The following is an 18,571-nucleotide window of genomic DNA, read 5'->3' on the forward strand; positions in this document are numbered from 1 at the left end:
CCGTGAGTTCGAGCCCCGCGTCAGGCTCTGGGCTGATGGCTCAGAGCCTGGAGCCTGTTTCCGATTCTGTGTCTCCCTCTCTCTCTGCCCCTCCCCCGTTCATGCTCTGTCTCCCTCTGTCCCAAAAATAAATAAAAACGTTGAAAAAAAATTTTTTTTAAATAAATAAATAAATAAAAAATAAATAAATAAATGTAAAAACAAATTTAAATAAATAAATAAACTTTAAAAAAACTACTTAAAAAATCATCAATGGCACATTTTACATTCCTTCTTTCTTAGTAAGTTTTTGAAATCTGTATTTTATACTTCAGGCACATCTCCATTACATCTAGTCATGTTCAAGGACTCAGTAGACACATGCGGCTAGAACTGTATTAGAACAACTTTAGACCATAAAATGTAACACAGAGTTGTCCCACCTTGAGTCAAAGGGACTCAGGTACCTCCATATCAGTCAGTTAGGAGGAAGTAGGGGGAAATGAGTATAAAACTTCCCTAGACATTGCAGGCTAAAGCAGCTCTCAGTAGTCAAAACCAATTCTCTGAAAAAGGGAATAGCTATATGCCATTTTCCATGGCACTGGAGGCTATTAGGGAATAGGTGCATTGTCTGGAAAAGGGGACCTACCTTGGAGCTCCATGGTGTCTACTACACTAAGTTAGTTAAGATAGTTTCTGTTACTTGGACCTGAAAATGCTAAGATGCAACAGGGTATCTGAAATGTGTCTCACTATCCCATGACCTTATTTTTAAGAAACCTTCCTAATGTGAACTACTCCCCAGAGCTTCAATGTTTGTGCAGTTCTTAGTAGAGAAAAAGGAAACAGGCAGACCTAATGCATCTATCTGGGTAACTCTGCCAAATAAAAAAAAAAGCCTTAAGTTAAAGCAGTGGCTCTTAAAACCTGCTCCCAGAATCACCTGGAAACTTGTCAGAATGAAAATCGAGAAATTCAGGGGGTGGGGGTCAGCAGTCCCTGTGAGAGCCATCCCTCCCAGTGATTCCAACATATGCTCAAGACAGAACCATTGAGTTAAATGCATGCTCCCTTGGGGAAGGCAAAACCTCAGCCCTAGAACAGCAAAGGGAGACTCTTGAAATACCTATGTTCCTTGATGGCTTTACGGAAGCTAGGCTTAGCTGCGTAGATTAACAATCCTAATGCTATATGCACTTTCATGAGAGACCTGAGAAAAGATGGCCTTCATATTTGATGCATTCATAATTAAGACAGTGTAACTTACTGGTTCTGTATTATAGAATACTTGAGGCTAGTGTTCTATTTTCAGAGTTTAAACAATGATTTCAAGTTTGTACCTGATGTATTGCTGTGGGAAAGAGCAGCCCACTATGACACCTGCTGTTGCAATAGACCTAAGGCAAAGTGTCAGAGATACAGAAACGACAGACAAAGAGCCATGGCTAAATCTTCTGTCAAGATGCCCTAGATTGGCTAAAATTCATGGCCAGATACATCTGGGGTGTTCACAAAGTGCTGATTAGTTTGCTCTTGGGATGCAAGGCTTCCGGTCAAGTTGCAAAGAACAAGCAAGTGAACAGGAAAGAAAGTAAGTTCCATTAGAAGCTAGACACATAAAAGTCATCAAAACAGAGGCAAGGGACCCACAATGCTTAGATGGACCTTAACTTCAAATAAAGGGGTCTTTATTTAGTTAGTGCTTTTTAGTCACTTAGAGTTGAATCACTAGAGGGTTTAGAGGACCCAGTTTGAAAAACATCATATGAAAAGCTTAGCGTGGTTGGTCTTCACTTGTTGCCACAGGGATCAGAGGTACAAGAACACGTGCTGTGATCATATGCAAACTTGTTAGGTAGTGTGGTCTTCTAGGTAATCCTGGAGAAGCTTGGTACTCATTTGTTTGGATTATTAATGAAAGTAAAACAATTTAAAACACTGTCACAGAAAACTTGCAACCCTATCCCCCAAGAATGTCTGGAAAAGTAGCTGAATTTGAGAAACAACATTCTGAATGATTTTTTTTCTTGGCTTTTCTCCCCCACTCTATGAAAATATAAGAGTCCCTTATTGTGAAGTCTCTTCTAGAATTGCGAGATTAATTTCTTTCTGCAGTCTCTAGTGTGAATGGTTCATTTCTTTTCTAATAAAGAAATACCCATGGATGAAAATGTGCCAACTTGATTATAACAACTAGGACATAATGATGACGAAGTGTTTACATACTGAATTTAATTAGTATAACGCCAATTCCTGTTCTCAGGATTGCTATCCATCACTGTTATACTCCAATCCCAATCCCTTGTGAAACTGCAAAAGTCGTTGCAAACATTTGCAGATGTTTCTACTCTGAATGTTTACTAAAATATTAAATAGGCAATACAATACATAAATAGGCTTTTCTCTATTATAATAGCTCTGTTATCCATGATGGCCCAGTTCAGTACAGTGGTTCACTAAACCCTGATAAACCTAGTCTCCTGCACCATGACTTGCTGAACCATTTTCAAAGAACTCACACATACTAAAACGTGCAACATCTAAAGGCTGTAATGAATGAGACACGCAAGTGTATATGTGTGTGTGAGAGCATTTTAGGTACCAGCTGTATGACTGACTTAAAATCATGACCATTTCCTGTTATTATACTGTTTATGTGTGGGGTGCCTGTTGAAGAGATTACATTTATATCAGAATCACATTACCTTCATTTACCAATTGCATGGCTCTGAGCAAGCCTTTCAGCTTCTTGGTGCTCAGTTTTTTCCTCTGTAAGATTGGAATAATAATACTTCTTGCCTGTGTAAAATAGTTTGAATAGTATCTCACACATGGTAAGCACTATATAAAAGTGATGGATGTTATTAATAAAATACCAGAACATAAAATATATTCCATATTTTTTTCTAGAGAGATTTACAAGCAAATTTGTAGCCAATTTTATAATCTCTCAAGACATGCTTTTGGATAAGATGGGAAAATAAGGCTAAATGACATTTTAATGAAGTGAAATCACTAAAGAATCAAATCATAAGCATTTAGATTAGTGGATTGATGTCACTGATCAGGGAAATCTCTACCGTACTTTTTAGTATTCTCTATCTGCTCCTAACCTGTTTAATATATTGTCAATGACCTGAATAAAGATGAAAGGCATACTTAAATTTTCAAGTAAAATTGAGTTTATGATTACAATGTTTATGTATTATAGAATCAGTGAAAACAATAATAGGAGTTTCATCTACTGAACACACTGTGATGGGCAATTTATATGCATTGTCTGTAATCCATAGGATGGTCCTTTGAGTTTGGTATAATTATCTCCCATTGCAGGACATTTGTGATTGCCTACTTTGCTTCTTTTGATGAGAAAGACTTGAGGGAAACCACCTGCCCCGTAATGGCCCCAACCTTAGCTGCAATCCTAGGGATGCATCATGTTTGATAAAAGCAACAGTTATCTGACTGTGGCCTTAATCAACAATATCAGTATGGTCTGCAGCCTTACCAGAAAAAAAAAAAATGGCTGGGCCATACCTCAGTTTGACTAAATCAAAAACTCTAGGAGTGGAAACCAAGAAATCTGTGTTTTTACAAGACTCCAGATGACTGTGATACTTAACTAGTTTGAGACTGGTCTAAGCCAATCTTATCACCCTACATATTTAAACATAGTTATATGATAAAATTCTGGTCATGACCTGTGAAGAGAAACCTGAGAGACTTCTAGAAAAGATTTTCTTTGTTTCTTAAAAAGAACATTTGGGGAAGAGGAGTCCCTCTTTTGCTGGTGGACATATTTCTACCTTCATAAAAACAATTACTTTGAGACAGAGCACATGAATGGGGGAAAGGGGCACAAAGAGAAGAGAGAGAGAATCCCGAGAAGGCTCTCCACTGTCAGTACAAAGCTTGATGAGGGACTCAATCCCATGAACCATGAGATCATGACCTGAGCCAAAATCAAGTGTCAGATGCTCAATCAAGTGTGTCACTCAGGGTCCCCATGTTCCTATCTTCGGTGCATGGAACTGTGGCAGCCATTTGGAGTCATAAAGGGAATTTGCCTGAGGAGAACACATGGAATGTCACAAAATGGGAAGATGGAAATAGCCTGAATCTTGATCCTATCACTTAACCACCAAATTTACCAAAACTAAAACTGTCTTAGCTCCTGACTTCATTGTTTTTACAGAAGTATAATTGACATACAATGTTATGTTCTACATTTGAAATGAATATATTGGTTTGATAATTCTATATATTACACATTGCTCACCACACTAAGTATAGTCACAATCTGTCACCACACATCTTTATTACAGTATTATTGATAATATTCCCTATACTGTACTGTACTTTTCATCACGATGACTTGTAACTAGTAGTAACTTGTTTTATAACTACCTCTTAATCCCATTCATCCTCTTAATCCCCTTCATCTATATTGCTTATGCCCCATTCACCTTCCCTCAGACAACTACGACTTTGTTCTCTCTCTTTGAGTCTGTTGGTTTTGGAGTGCCTGGGTGGCTCTGTCCATTGAGCACCAGTTGGCTCAGGTCATGATCCCATGGTTTGTGGGTTCAAGCCCTGCAGTAGGCTCTCTGCTGTCAGCACAGAGCCTGCTTGGGATCCTCTTTCCCTCTATCTCTCTGTCCCTAGCCCACTCAAGCACTTTCTCTCTCAAAAATAAATAAACATTTTTTAAAAACCAGAGTCTCTTGGGTTTTTTGTTTTGTTTTTGTTTTGTTCTGTTTTATATTCCATATATAAGTGAAATTATGTGATGATGTTCTTTGTCTGACTCACTTAGCATAATACCTTCTAGGTCCAACCATGCTGTCACAAATGATAAGATTTCATTTTTTCTGATGACTGACACTACAATAAACATAGGGGTGCATGTATCTTTTCCAATTAGTGTTTCTGTATTCTGGATCAAATGATAGGTCTGTTTTTTTTTAATTTTTTGAGAGAACTCCATACTATTTTCCACAGTTTGCTTTCTCACCAACAGAACACAAGGGTTCCTTTTCCTCCACATCCTCACCAACACTCATAATTTCTTGGCCTTTTTGCTATCAGGCAGTCTCTCTGGTTTAAGGTGATATCTTGGGGCACCTGGAGGCTCAGTCAGTTAAGCATTCGACTTCAGCTCAGGTCATCATCTCATGGCTCATGAGTTCGAGCCATACTTGGGCTCAGTGCATCAAGCTCTGTGCTTATAACTTGGAGCCTGGACCCTGCTTCAGATTCTGCTCCCCGCCCCCTGCCCTTCCCTCACTTATGCTCACTATCTCTCTCTCTTTCTCAAAAATAAATACACATTAAAAAAATTATCAAGGTGATATCTTGTTGTTTTGATTTGTATTTTCCTGGTAATTAGTGATGTTGAGCATCTTTTCATGTGTCTGTTGGCTCTCTGTATATTTTCTTTGGAAAAATGTCTCCTCAGGTCTGTTGCCCATTTTTTAATTTGAGTGGGGCATTTTGTTGTTGTTGTTTTTGTTTTTGTTTTTGGTGTCTTGTAAGTTCTTTATATATTTCGGATATTGACCCCTTATCAAATATATCATTTACAAATATCTTTTCCCATTCAGTAAGTTGCCTTTTTGTTTTATTCATGGATTCCTTTGGTATGAAAAAGCTTTTGTTTTGCTGTAGTTCCAGTAGTTTATTTTTGCTTTTGTTTATCTTGCCTGAGGAAACCTATCTATTAAAAAATGTTGCTAACACTGATGTTCAGGAGATTACTACCTATATTTCCTAGTAGAAATTTTATGGGTTTTGGTCTTACATTTAGGCCTTTAATCCATTTTGAGTTTATTTTTGTGTATGATGTAAGAAAATGGCCCGGTTTAATTCTTTTGCATATAGATATCCAGTTTTCTCTGCCTCATTTATTGAAGAAACTGTCCTTTACCAATTATATATTCTTGCCTCCCCATAGTAATAGATTAATTTGACCATATAGGCATGGGTTTATTTCCTGTTCTATTAATCAATGTGTCTATTTTTGTGCCAGCATGGTACTGTTTTGATTGGTTTAGCTTTGTAATGTGGATTAAATCTGGGATTATGATGTCTCCAGCATTGTTCTTTTTAAGATTCCTTTCACCATTGAGGTTTGTTTGTTTGTTTGTTTGTTTGTGGTTCCATGCAAATTTTAGGATTATTTGTTCCAGTTCTGTGACAAAAGCTATTGGTTTTTGATAGGGATTACGCTGAATCTGTAGACTGCTTTGGGTAGTATGGACATTTTAACAATACTGGTGTTCTGAATTTTTGAGCATGGTATATCTTTGCATTGTGTAGTTTTCAATTTCTTTCATAAATACCTGATAGTTTTCAGAGTGTAAGTCTTTTACCTCCTTGGTTAAATGTATTCCTAGGTATATTATTATTTTTGGTGTAACCATAAATGAGATTGTCTTCTTAATTTCTTTTTCTGCTAGTTCATTATTAATGCACAGAAAAGCAATCGATTTCTGAATTTTAATTTGGTATCCTCAAATTTTACTGAATTCATTGATCAATTCTGATAGTTTTTTGGTTGAGTTTTCAGGGTTTTCTACATATAGTGACATGTTGTTTGCAAAGAGTGACAGCTTTACTTGTGAGTTATCTATTTGGAGAACTTTTAATTTTTAGGTGATTGCTACAGCTAGAACTTCCAGTACTATGTTAAATAAATGTGGTGAGAGTAGACATCCTTATCTTGCTCGTGATCTTAGAGGAAAATCTCTCAGTGTTCCACTATTGAGTATGATAATAGTTTTGGGTTTTTCATATATTGTCTTTATTATGTTGAGGTATATGCCTCTAAACCCACTTTGTTGAGAGTTCTTATCATGTGCAGCTGTTGGATTTTTGTCCAATGAATTCTTTTTGCATCTATTGAGATGATACAGTTTTTGATTGATTGTGATGTGTTGTATCATATTGATTGACTCTTGAATATTGAACCAAGCTTACATCCCTGGAATGAATAACACGTGATAATGGTGAATGATCCTTTTAATGTATTGTTGAATTAAGTTTGCTAATATTTTGTGGAGGATCTTTTTGTCTATGTTCATCAGATATATTGACATGTAGTTTTTTTTTTTTGTTTGTCATTGCCTTTATCTGGTTTTGCTACACAGCATAATGCTGGCCTTGTGGAATGAATTGGGAAGTTTTCCTTCCTCTTCTATTTTTCATAATAGTTTGAGAAGAATAGGTATTAATTCTTTCATAAGTGTCGGGTAGAATTCACCTGTGAAGCCATTTAGTCCTAGACATTGGTTTGTTGGGGTGTTTTGATTACTAATTCAAACTGATTACCAGTAAGTGGTCTGTTCAGTTTCAAAAGATTGTATGTTTCTAAGAATTTACCCATTTCCTCCAGGTTGTCCAATTTATTGGCATATAATTTTTCATAATCTTATAATCCTCTGTATTTCTGTGGTGTCCATTATGTCTCATTCATTTCTGACTTTACTTATTTGAGGGTGTTTTGTTGTTAGTGTTGAGTACAGCTAAAAGTTCATCAGTTGTGTCTGTCTTTTCAAAGAACCAGCTCTGGTTTCATTGATGTTGTCATAGTCTTCTCGTCCTCCTCCTCCTCCTTTTAGTTTCTATTGCATCTATTTCTACTCTAATATTTACTATTTCCTTCTTTTTGCTAGCTTTGGGCCTTGTTCCTTCTTATTTTTCTAGCTCCTTTGGTTGTAAGCTTAAGTTATTTGAGACTTTTCTCCTTTCTTGAGATAGACCTGTGTCACTATAAACTTCTCTCTTAGAACTGCTTTTGCTGCATCCCAAAGATTTGGGACTCTTGCTTGCATTTTCATTTGTCTCCAGGTATTTTTAGATTTCCTCTTTGATATCTTCAATTACCCATTGGTTATTTATTAATATGTTGTTCAGCTTCCATGTGTATGTGTTTTTTTTCCCAGTCTTTTCTTGCAATTGATTTCTAGTTTCCATTGTGGTCAGAAAAGATGCTTGAAGTGATCTCAATTTTCTAAAATTGATTGAGACTTGTTTTGTGGCCTAATATGTGATCTATCCTGAAGAATGTACCTCATGTACTTAAAAAAAAATGTGCATTCTACTGTTTTTCTATGGAATGTTCCATATATATTTGTTAGGGCCATATGGTCTAATGTATCCTTAAAAGGCACTGTTTTCTTATTGATTTTCTGTCTGGCTGATGTGTCCATTGATGTAAGTGGGGTGTTAAAGTTTCCCAGTATTATTGCATTACTGTCAATTTGTCACTTCATGTGTGTGAATATTTGCCTTATGTATTTAGGTTCTCGTATGTTGTGTGCATAGATATTCACAATTGTTCAATCCTCTCATTGGATTGATATCTTTACCATTATGTAATGGTCTTCTTTTCTCTGCTTACAGTATTTGTTTTAAAATCTCTTTTGTTTGATAAAAGTACTGCTACCCCAGCTTTCTTTTGCTTCCATTTGCATGGTTTATCTTTTTTCATTGCTTCACTCACAGTTTATATGTGTCTTTAGGTTTGAAATCTCTTGTAGGCATCATAAAGATGGGTCTTTTTTGTTTTATCCTCTCACTAACTTTTTGTCTTTTAATTGGAGTATTTAGTCCATTTACATTTAAAAGAATTGGTAGCTATGTCAATTAATGCAGTCTTGTTTATTGTTTTCTAGTTGTTGTGTAGTTCTTCTCTTTTTTTTACTTTTCTTCCTTTGCTCTCTTCCCTGTGGTTAATGGCCTTTTTTAGTGTTAGGCTTGGATTCCTTTCTCTTTTTTTATTTTTATTTTATTATTTTATTTTATTTATTATATTATTTTGTTTTATTTTTGTATCTATTACAAGGTTTTGATTTCTGGTTGCAGTTCAGGCAATATGTAACATCTTATGCACATAATGGTCTGTATTAAATTGATGGTTGGTTACATCCAACCATTTTAGAACACATTCTAAAAGCATTAAATTTCCCACACATACATTTTAAGGATATGATACCCTATTTTACATCTTTTTATTTTATGTATCCCTTGACTCACTTTTGTACATATAATCGATTTTACTACTTTGTTCTAACCTCCATACTGGCTTTATAAATGATTAACTTACCTTTATGTTGGCTTTTACTTGTGAAATTTTTTTCTTGCATAATTTTCTTCTAGCTTTGGCCTTTTCTTTCCACTTAAAGAATTTCCTTTAACATATCTCATAAGGCTTGCTTAGAGGTGATAAAGTCCTTTAACTTTTGCTTGTCTGAGAAACTCGTTTTCCCTCCTGTTCTAAATTATATAACCTTGCTGGGTAGAATATTACTGGTTGTAGGGTTTTTCATTTCATTGCTTATATATCATACCACTACCTTCTGGCCTGCAGAGTTTTTGCTGAAAAATCAGTCAATAGCCTTAGGGGGTTTCCTATGTATGTAACTGTTTCCTTTTCTCTTGCTGCTTTTAAAATTCTTTATTTTTTACTACTTTTTACAGTTTTTACAACTGTCTGTTCCCTTCTCTCTCTTCTCTCCTTCTGGGATCGCTATACTGTGAATGTTACTAAGCTTGATAATGTTATAGATTTCTCTTAACCTACTCTCGTTTTTTTTATTCTTTTTTTTCTTTTGGCTGTTAAATTTGGTTGCTTTCTATTACCCTGTCTTCCAAATCACTTATCCATTCTTCTCCATCCTCTAATCTGTTTTCTATTTCCTCTACTGTGTTTTTTTTCATTTCAAATACTGAATTCTTCATCTCTTCATCATTGGTGGTTCTTTGTATTTTCTGTCTTTGTGGAAATTTTCACTGAATTCATTAACTCTTTTCTCAAGTCCAATGAGTATCTTTATGGCCATTACTTTGAACTCTTTATAAGGCAGATTTTATCTTTATTTTATTTAGTTGTATTACTTTAATTTTTTTTCTTTTTTCATTTAGGACCTACTCCTCTGTCTATTCATTTGAATAACTCTCTGTTAGGTATTAAGTAGTCAGCTATGTCTCTTGGTCTTGAAACTGGTGGCATTAGGACACCTGGGTGGCTCAGTCAGTTGAGTGACTGACTCTTGACCTTGCTCAGCTCATAATCCCAGGGTTTTGGGATCAAGCCCCATGTTAGGCTCCATGCTGAATGTGGAGCCTGCTTAAGATTTTCTCTCTCACTCTCTCTCTCTCTCTCTGTCCACCTGCCCATCCCTCTGCATTCCCTCTCTCTCCAAAAAAGGTAAAATAAATAAATAAAATTTTTAAAAAGAGAAAAAAAGTAGTGGTCTTGTGTAAAAGAGGTCCTATGCTGCTCTATAGCCCAGTCCTTCCCAGTCACCAGGACCAGGTGCTCCAGGGGTGTCCTTGTGTGAGCTACCTGTGCCCTCCTGCTGTAGCTGCACCATGATTGCCATCAGCCCAGCCAGCTGCAATTATCTCCTTTGCCTGCTGTAAGTGTATTGGGCAGGGTTTTCTCCCTATGCTATTGAGAAGCCAGGCTGTGGTGCTATTGGTTCATTTTTGGACAGGACCAATCAGCCTATCTAACTGCAATTAGCCTCACTGCCACACAGCAAGTTCATTGAAGGGAAGGGCTTGTTCCTTATATAACTTACTAGGAGGCTGGCCACAGGAAGTGCTTTTAGCTTGGTATGTGCAGTTATCTCTCTCCACCTCCTTGGGAACGAGTCACTTGGAATGGTGTTGTCCTAGCTGGGATTGCCTGCTAAATGGGGCAGTAGTCACTTTGGAAGGAAACCTGCTAAGGTGGGAAGGTTGGGTTGGGTGGTCATCAGGGGATCATGGGGTAGGAGCACATGGTCCTAGCAAGGTAGACAAAGAGTATCAGAACTGGTTCCTAGAGGCACCTGAAAACCTAAACTGGAGGAGGGGAAGAAAAATACTGTCCACCAGCACTTTTGTTCCTGAAGAATTCTCCTGCCAATCCCTGCTCCTCTGGCACATACTCTGAGTTTTGTCAGTAAATCTCTTGCACATACACTCTAGAAGCTTTTCAAACTGTTGTTTCTGTGCTGTGTCTCAGGCTGAGTTAGTCAGTATATGGGCCCTTAAAGGGTGGGGTCTCCATTTTCTCTCATGCTTTGGTCTTCTGAATTTAAGCTCTGCTTGTCTTTAAAGCCAGATGTTACAGGCACTCATCTTCTGAGTACAGGTCCCAGTAATGGAGGTGCCCAGTGTGGGATATGATCCTCTCAATTCTCATTACTACTAACGCCTCTCCTATTTGTGGTTAGTTGCACTGCAGGTTTGGTTCCCTCCTACCCTTTTCAATGTGGCTTTCTCTCTACAATTTGCTGTGGGAGATCACCAATATTCAGGTTGTTGACGAGTTAGTTGCATAGACTTAGAGGTTACTTCCACAATGGGGAGGGTACAAAATGATCTCAGGATCCTCCTACTCTGCCATCTTCCTGAAAGCTTCAGACCTCTTGTTAGCGATAATATATCCTCTTGTTAATTGGCCATTTTAATTTGGAGTTTCTAATATCTGTCCTCAAAGGAATCCTAAACAACACTGTACAATTCAACAGTAAAGCATACTGAAGCTCTGAAACATTGAGGTAAAAGGACTGGAAGTAAAGATGAAGAACTGAGAAATAGCTTAATATAACTTTGTGTGAAGAGGCCCAAGACATTCAGATGTTGTATAAGCCAACATGATGGCAAGCAACAAGAAGAGGGAGGATAAAACTTTAAAGCAATCTAGTCCTCTGTTAGTGAATATTGACTACAGGGGGCATAAACGAGGAAGGAAAATGTTGAACTGTTTTCCACTCTTGTACATTCTATTCTCATTTGGTCCACTTTGGTCCTCTTGTAGGTATCCCACTTTTCATGGAGACATTGGAAATTGAGAGCATGTATAACAAATTATGACTCAGAGATGATAAGTTCTGATGATCCTGCCATAAAATTTTAGTTAAGAATAAATGACTCAAAAAATAAAATTGCATTACTCAATACTCTTTAGGGACAATTAATAGAAACACAAACTAGCTTCCACATAATTTTTTGGTTCACTATCTAAAAGGTCAAGAAGTAACACAGCTTAATGGGCTGGCTCCATGTATTCTAACAATGTGGTCAAAGCTGTTTCTTTCAAGCCTCTTCTTTCTTTGTGTCACTATCATTTCATCAGGCAGGCTCTCTCCACATGTTCCAAGCTCACATTCAGGCATCTTAGCAACTCCAAAAGATGGGAATTTACGTAAAAGTGCTGGTGTAGATTCCACTGGAGCAATCTGGATCTTTAGCCTGGGACCAAAATAATCAATGTGGCCAAGGGAAAGTAATATGCTGAATGAGACAGGCTCTATTATGTGAACATCCTAGAAGGGTAGGAGAGGGAAACAATTTACCCCATGGTAAACCATATCAGTGGAGAATAGGATGAAGATGATTTCCCACTGGAAAATATTATTATGAGAAGGAAGGGAAATGGACGCTAGGTAGGCAAAAATAGAGATAACGACTTAAATAATATTTGATCATCCAACAAATTAAAAATATACCTAGTTTATTTTATGAAGTCTCACTTGACATAACAAGAATTAATGGGTAGAAGTTGCTGGGAAGTATATTTCTAATCATCACAAGAAAGAACCGTATAATTATTAAAGCTGCCCATAATGAATAAGTTGCACCAGAAAGGGAAGATGTACTATCACAGGAAATTTGCAAGCCAAGGTTAAATGACCACCTGCAAATAATAGAATACAGGGGAGTACCTGAATTAGTAGGGAGGAGGAACAGAAAAACTCGAAGGCCCTTTCCAATTGTAAGCCTATATATTTTATGATTTGGAATATGTGTATAATTCTATATTGTATCCATAATATATAAAATAATATGTATGACATTCTCTGTAAACATTCTAGCTAAAAATCATCTGCTGTTGTTCTTGTCATTCCTTTAAATAACTCCTTTAAAGTGATATTTCTGGAAGGTCTTTGGCTTATCAGAAGACTGGGTAATGAATTTTGACCAGCTCTTCTGTTGTTATGGTAACTAGAGAAAGGCTAGGAAAAAGGATTAGCTTGTGATTAGAAAGTTTTTAAATAGCAATTGCCCCAAACAAGGAGAGTTGGTACATGTGATAAACAATACCAAAAGAGCAGTGTGGTTTACCCATCACGTGGAGAGAAAAAAATCAAGATATACAACCAGATAGCATGATAGAAATTTCTAATAGAAATACCTGAAAAAAAAGGAAGGAATCTATCAAGAACAGTGAAGAGGTACTGGTGTTAGAATTTATAAAAGTGCACTGAGTCAGTAAGCATGATGTTTTTTAACATACTGATTCAGAAATAGAATTGATTTCCATTGAAATAAGTATTTCGATTTGTTGTAAATTCAAGAACCATTTGGAAATACAAACATGATGGAGCTGCATGAACAGAAATTGACCCCCTCCTATGTGTACAATGTCCTCATCCAACTGGGGGGGAAAGAAAAGGGGAAAGGGTGATCATTCTGCCTCAGTCAAACACACATACTGACCAAGAAAAAAATGCAGCTAAGTCTACTCAATTGTTTATAAATGTCAAAAGTTATCTGCATGAAAAATAATAATTTTTATTTCATGGAATTGAAAGAAATTAAGTTTATCTCAACAAAATAGTGAATAAATTCTACTTTGAATCAATTTTTTTCCCATATGTTTATTTTCTAAACACCTAGTAAGGATTGGACCAGATTGGGAACTATTCCATGGCTAGGCAAAGGTAGCTCCAAAATTTGTAAATTTGTACACAGGATTGACGTCTGTTAGCTTTTGCTAAGGAAAGATGCTCCATAATCCCACCACATTTTCAAAAGGAGCTATGACCAACCAAGTACACTAATGGATCTTTATAACACCAGTTCACTTCAGAAATGTGTACACTGAATCCTGTGATAACTCTAATATTGCCTTAAAACATATAAAAGGAAAAAGATAATTGAGGCTACATGATACAATGAAGTGCATCATTAAGGCATCAATTATCATAGGGCTTTTTCACATACTTTGAGCTGGCATAGAAAAATTAGAACAGCCTTCCATCTTGGACTCAAACGACAGAGGAGGCTTTCTATTAATAATATTTATTAATAACTCAGAAATATATTTGACATTATTCTTATTTTATTTTTTCTATAGATTTATTCAGCCCACAGGATTTCAGAAGATTAAGTAGATAAGCTACAATTAAAGACAGGATTATCTACAATACTGGAAATCAGAAACCGTAAAAATTTCATAGATTGAGAAAATTTTTAGACATCTTGCTAAGTTCTTTGAAGCTGATGTTTTAAAAATTTACATTAATGGAGTGTCTGGGGGGCTGAGTTGGTTAAGCATCTGACTCTCAATTTCAGCTCAGGTCATGGCATCATTGTTCGTTAGATCGAGCCCCTCATGAAGCTCTGTGCTGACAGCGTAAAGCCTGCTTGGGATTCTCACTCCCTCTCTCTCTACCTGTCCCCTGCTTGTGCTCTCTGTTTCAAAATAAATAAACAATTTTTTTTAATTACACTAATACTTCTCATTAGGAAAATAGCTATGAATTAAAATAAATCTTGTGTCATTAAGCAAAATAATAAAAATATTATAAGAAAAAATGTTTTTAAGGGATGTGGATACTGAACACATGTGCTTCTGACAATAAAGTATCCATTTCTGTCTGTCTCAGCAATGCAGCCATTTTATTCTTAAAATTTATTTATTTTGAGAGAGAGAGTGTGCGAGCAATGGAGGAGCAGATAGAGAGGGAGTGAGACTCCCAACCAGGCCCCAGGCACTGTCAGTGCAGAGCCAACACAGGGCACAATCCCAGGAACCATGAGAAACAGATGCTATTTTAAAAGAGTACCCTATGGAGCACCTGGGTGGCTCAGTCAGTTAAGCATCTAGCTCTTGACCTCAGCTTGGGTCATAATCTTGTGGTTTGTGGGTTTAAGCCCTGAGTCAGTCTCAGTGCTGACAACGCAGATCCTGCTTGGGATTCTCTCTTTCCCTCTCTGTCCCTCTCCCACTTGCTCTTTCTCTCTCTCTCAAAATGAATAAACAAACTTAAAAAAATTTTTTTAAGTGTATTCTATGAACACACATGTTTTCTGTATGTCATAAGATTGCCTTCACACAAATATTTTCCAGTGCATCATAGACTAAGCATTGTCCTCATGGCTTCAGCCATGACTGAACTCAATCCCATTCTAGATGTATATTTATTACTGAAATTCCAAACTCTATTCCCCCACTAACAAGACCTTTTCTTTTTTTTCTGCTGCCTCTTTTGTTCTGCACGTTCCCCAAACCCTAAATTTCTGGCATGCTGCGGCTGCCCAAAGCCTCTGTGATTCCCCACAATGCATCAGCCAATGATTGCCATTGACACATGTGGGCCTTCAACCCCAAGACAGGTGAAGCTGTGTTTTCTTATTCATTTAACTCTGAGGCCCCCATACTTCTTCCCGGGCCTGATCACCAGGTATAATGGAAATCTGTCTATCTCCATTCCAGAACCCCTCTGTGGTTACTCAACTAATATGTAACATCACATTCTCTGGACTAAATATTTCCAACTACTTTCATCCTTTTTTACTCGGTTTGCTATTTTTTTTCCAAAGTATTGTCCTAAAATGTTAAAAAAAATTCTTTCAGCTGAGACTGATCAATAAAAACATGGCAGCGTGTGTTTTCATATCCTTATAGCTATACCATTACTGACATACTTGGTTTAGTAGCAAAACATGAAAATACTTAGAATTATCCAAGCTTAGTAGTCTTTTGGCACCATTTGTCCCAGCAGTTATTTTTCATCTTGCAGCTTAGTATTTGTTCTTCTGATTTCTTAAGAAAAACTAATGTTTTAAATTCAAGGAAATTACACTTAATGTCTTTATTTAACCTAGAAATTTCGGTGGGGAAAAACAAAAAAATGTTTTCTTGCCATATTTTTATCTATCTCTCTATGTGTCTCTCTTTCCTTTTTCTATGTCCATGTTATGATACCTGTATACTTTTGCATTCTGATGGGAATATTGTACAGTTTCTTGAAATGTCTCTCATACTTTGTCATAGATCATTTTTACTGATGATCCTTAAAACAAGACAAGTTCTATTTAACAGTAATGTTTGTCCATAGAATTTTGATGTGGCCTCTTCTCGATATACTCAGGTGATGTTTTATTTCTCTTCTCAGATTTACAGCTGGAGGGCAGAATGATGAACACCATTTCAAGCTGAATGATAAGCTTCTTGGAGGCTTTTTTTAGTTCACCTCTGCTCTCTGGAAGCAGCCTCATTACCTGTCTTTACTGCCTAAAACTGTGTTATTAATGAACCTTAACTCTAAATCAAGCTCCTCCTGTCTGAATTATCACCAAACGTACTTTACTCTTTAGTATTGTACTTCCCAAAGGCTATGTAGTGTCACAGTTGTGAACCTCTTCCCCTCCCCATTTCTTTCCCAGTTATTTTCTGGTAGAAATACCTTTTTTAAGGTTTATTGATCTTTGAGAAAGAGAGAACAAGTAGGGGAGGGGCAGAGAGAGAGGAGGACAGAGGATCTGAAGCAGGCTCTGTGCTGAGAGTGGCTAGCCTGATGCAGGGCTAAAACCCATGAACTGCAAGATCATGACCTAGGCTGAAGTTAGACCCTTAAATGACTGAGTCATCCAGGCACTCCTAGAAATATCTTTGTTAGGAGTAGTAACTTGGTAGGAAGAAATAATATATGAAGGTTGACAGTGGGACAGAAAAACAGGCATTTGAGCATCTTTGGAATAGAGCAACAGCTGCCTAATTTTCTAAGTGATTTAAATCCTGCATCTGGATCTAGGATAGACTCAGGAATGGGAATGATAGGAAAGGTCTTTATGCAGATTTTTTAGGTGTACTCTATTTCATGAATCAGAGTTATGTTCTATTCATGATAAGCCATGGAAAGGACTCTTGGTATGATATTTATCATTGCTCTAAGTTTTTGGAAGTGATACACATTTATCCTTTTTCTTTTACTGGAAAGTGGGAGAAATAGAGGCTATAAGTGAGGCTGCTAGACAAAATCCTGTATTAAACAAGGTGTTTCCTATGGAAGCTTATCTTTTCAAAGTGCCTTTGAATTTTAATCCTTTTTACTCAAGCACAAATATTTTTTTCTAAATTTGGGGTTATTCTTGAGCCTGATTACTATGCATAGCAGATTATATTTTGCACAGATGGCCACAAAAGTATTTGGCATTTTACATGCTTGTCTGCAATGTGACCTTGATATTCCCTCATCAAGAAATGGAGTGGATTTCTCCATGTCCCTGAGGCTGAGTAAGACTTCTACTTCTCAAGCAACAACATATAGCAGAATGAGCCTGACACTTTCCCATCTTGTTTTTTGGAAAACTTTGTTTTTGGAAGCTCATTTTGGGAAGGTAGCTGCTGTCTTAGGAGAAGCCCAAACTACCAAGAGAGGATACATGTAAGGTGCTCCAAGGCAATGACCCTACATGACCTCCCAGGGGACAACTAGAATCAATTGTCACTGTGAGAGTGGGTTATTTGAAATATCCAGCCCGGTAGAACTTTGAAATCATGCATGCCCCAGGAGCTATGTGATTTCAGTTAATATGAGTGCCCCAAAGTAAAAACCACCTAGTTGAACTCAGTCCACAGCACTGAGAGAAAATGATAGTTTTGTTTTAAGCCACTAAGTTTTGAGATGATATGTTAAGCAGTAAGAGATAATTAGACTACTATTTTAAATGGAGCCAGATGCCATGAATCATTGTCTGTTTTACTCCCCTGAAGCTAATCTGGAACTTTCAGTAGTAATTTTTTGGAAAACATAGAGTGGATCTGAATAACTGGAAGATTAAGGCTAAATTGAACTAGTCCCAGTAATATTGGTCCAAATAGTGTATAAGAGTGTGTGTATAAGTATGTGTATTGGTTAACATACTAGCTCATTAGGGCTGCCATGAAAAGTCACCACAAAACTAGTGGCTTAAAACAGAAATTTATTTCACAGCTCTGGAGGCCTAAGTCTGAAATCAAGGTCTGTCTTGACAGGCACATGCTTCCTCTAACCCTTCTAGGGGAGAATCCTCCCTTGCCTTTTCCAGGTTCTGGTGTCACTTGGCATTCCTTGGCTTCCTTGGTTTCCTTGGCTTGTGGCTACACTACTGCAGTCTCTGTCTTCATGTCACTTTGTCCTCTATGTGTGTGTGTCTTCTCTACATGCCTGTAGATAAGGCAGGATTATCTCCTCACTCAAGAACCTGAATTGAAATGTATCTGTAAAGACCCTCTTCTCAAGTAGGATGCCATTCTCAGGTTCAGAGGATTTGATAGGGTTATCTTCTTCTGTGGGCCATATTTAGGCCAACCACAATTGGTGTGGGAAGGAAGCGGTGGAAGGAAGTCCCTATAACCCTAAGGTTTCAAGGAAAGTAAATACAGCTTAGAATCACCAAACAAGCAAATGAGTTCATTGCATGCAGTTTCAAAAATATAAATGCTGCAGTGTGAGTTCTTTTCCTAAGGTTGATGACCAAATGGGGGATACTCTGTGTATTTGCCTTCTGTTCAGTTGTTTAGATCACTGACACTACATATATT

Source organism: Leopardus geoffroyi, chromosome A1, assembly GCF_018350155.1.
Source record: "Leopardus geoffroyi isolate Oge1 chromosome A1, O.geoffroyi_Oge1_pat1.0, whole genome shotgun sequence".
NCBI classification, from domain to species: domain Eukaryota; kingdom Metazoa; phylum Chordata; class Mammalia; order Carnivora; family Felidae; genus Leopardus; species Leopardus geoffroyi.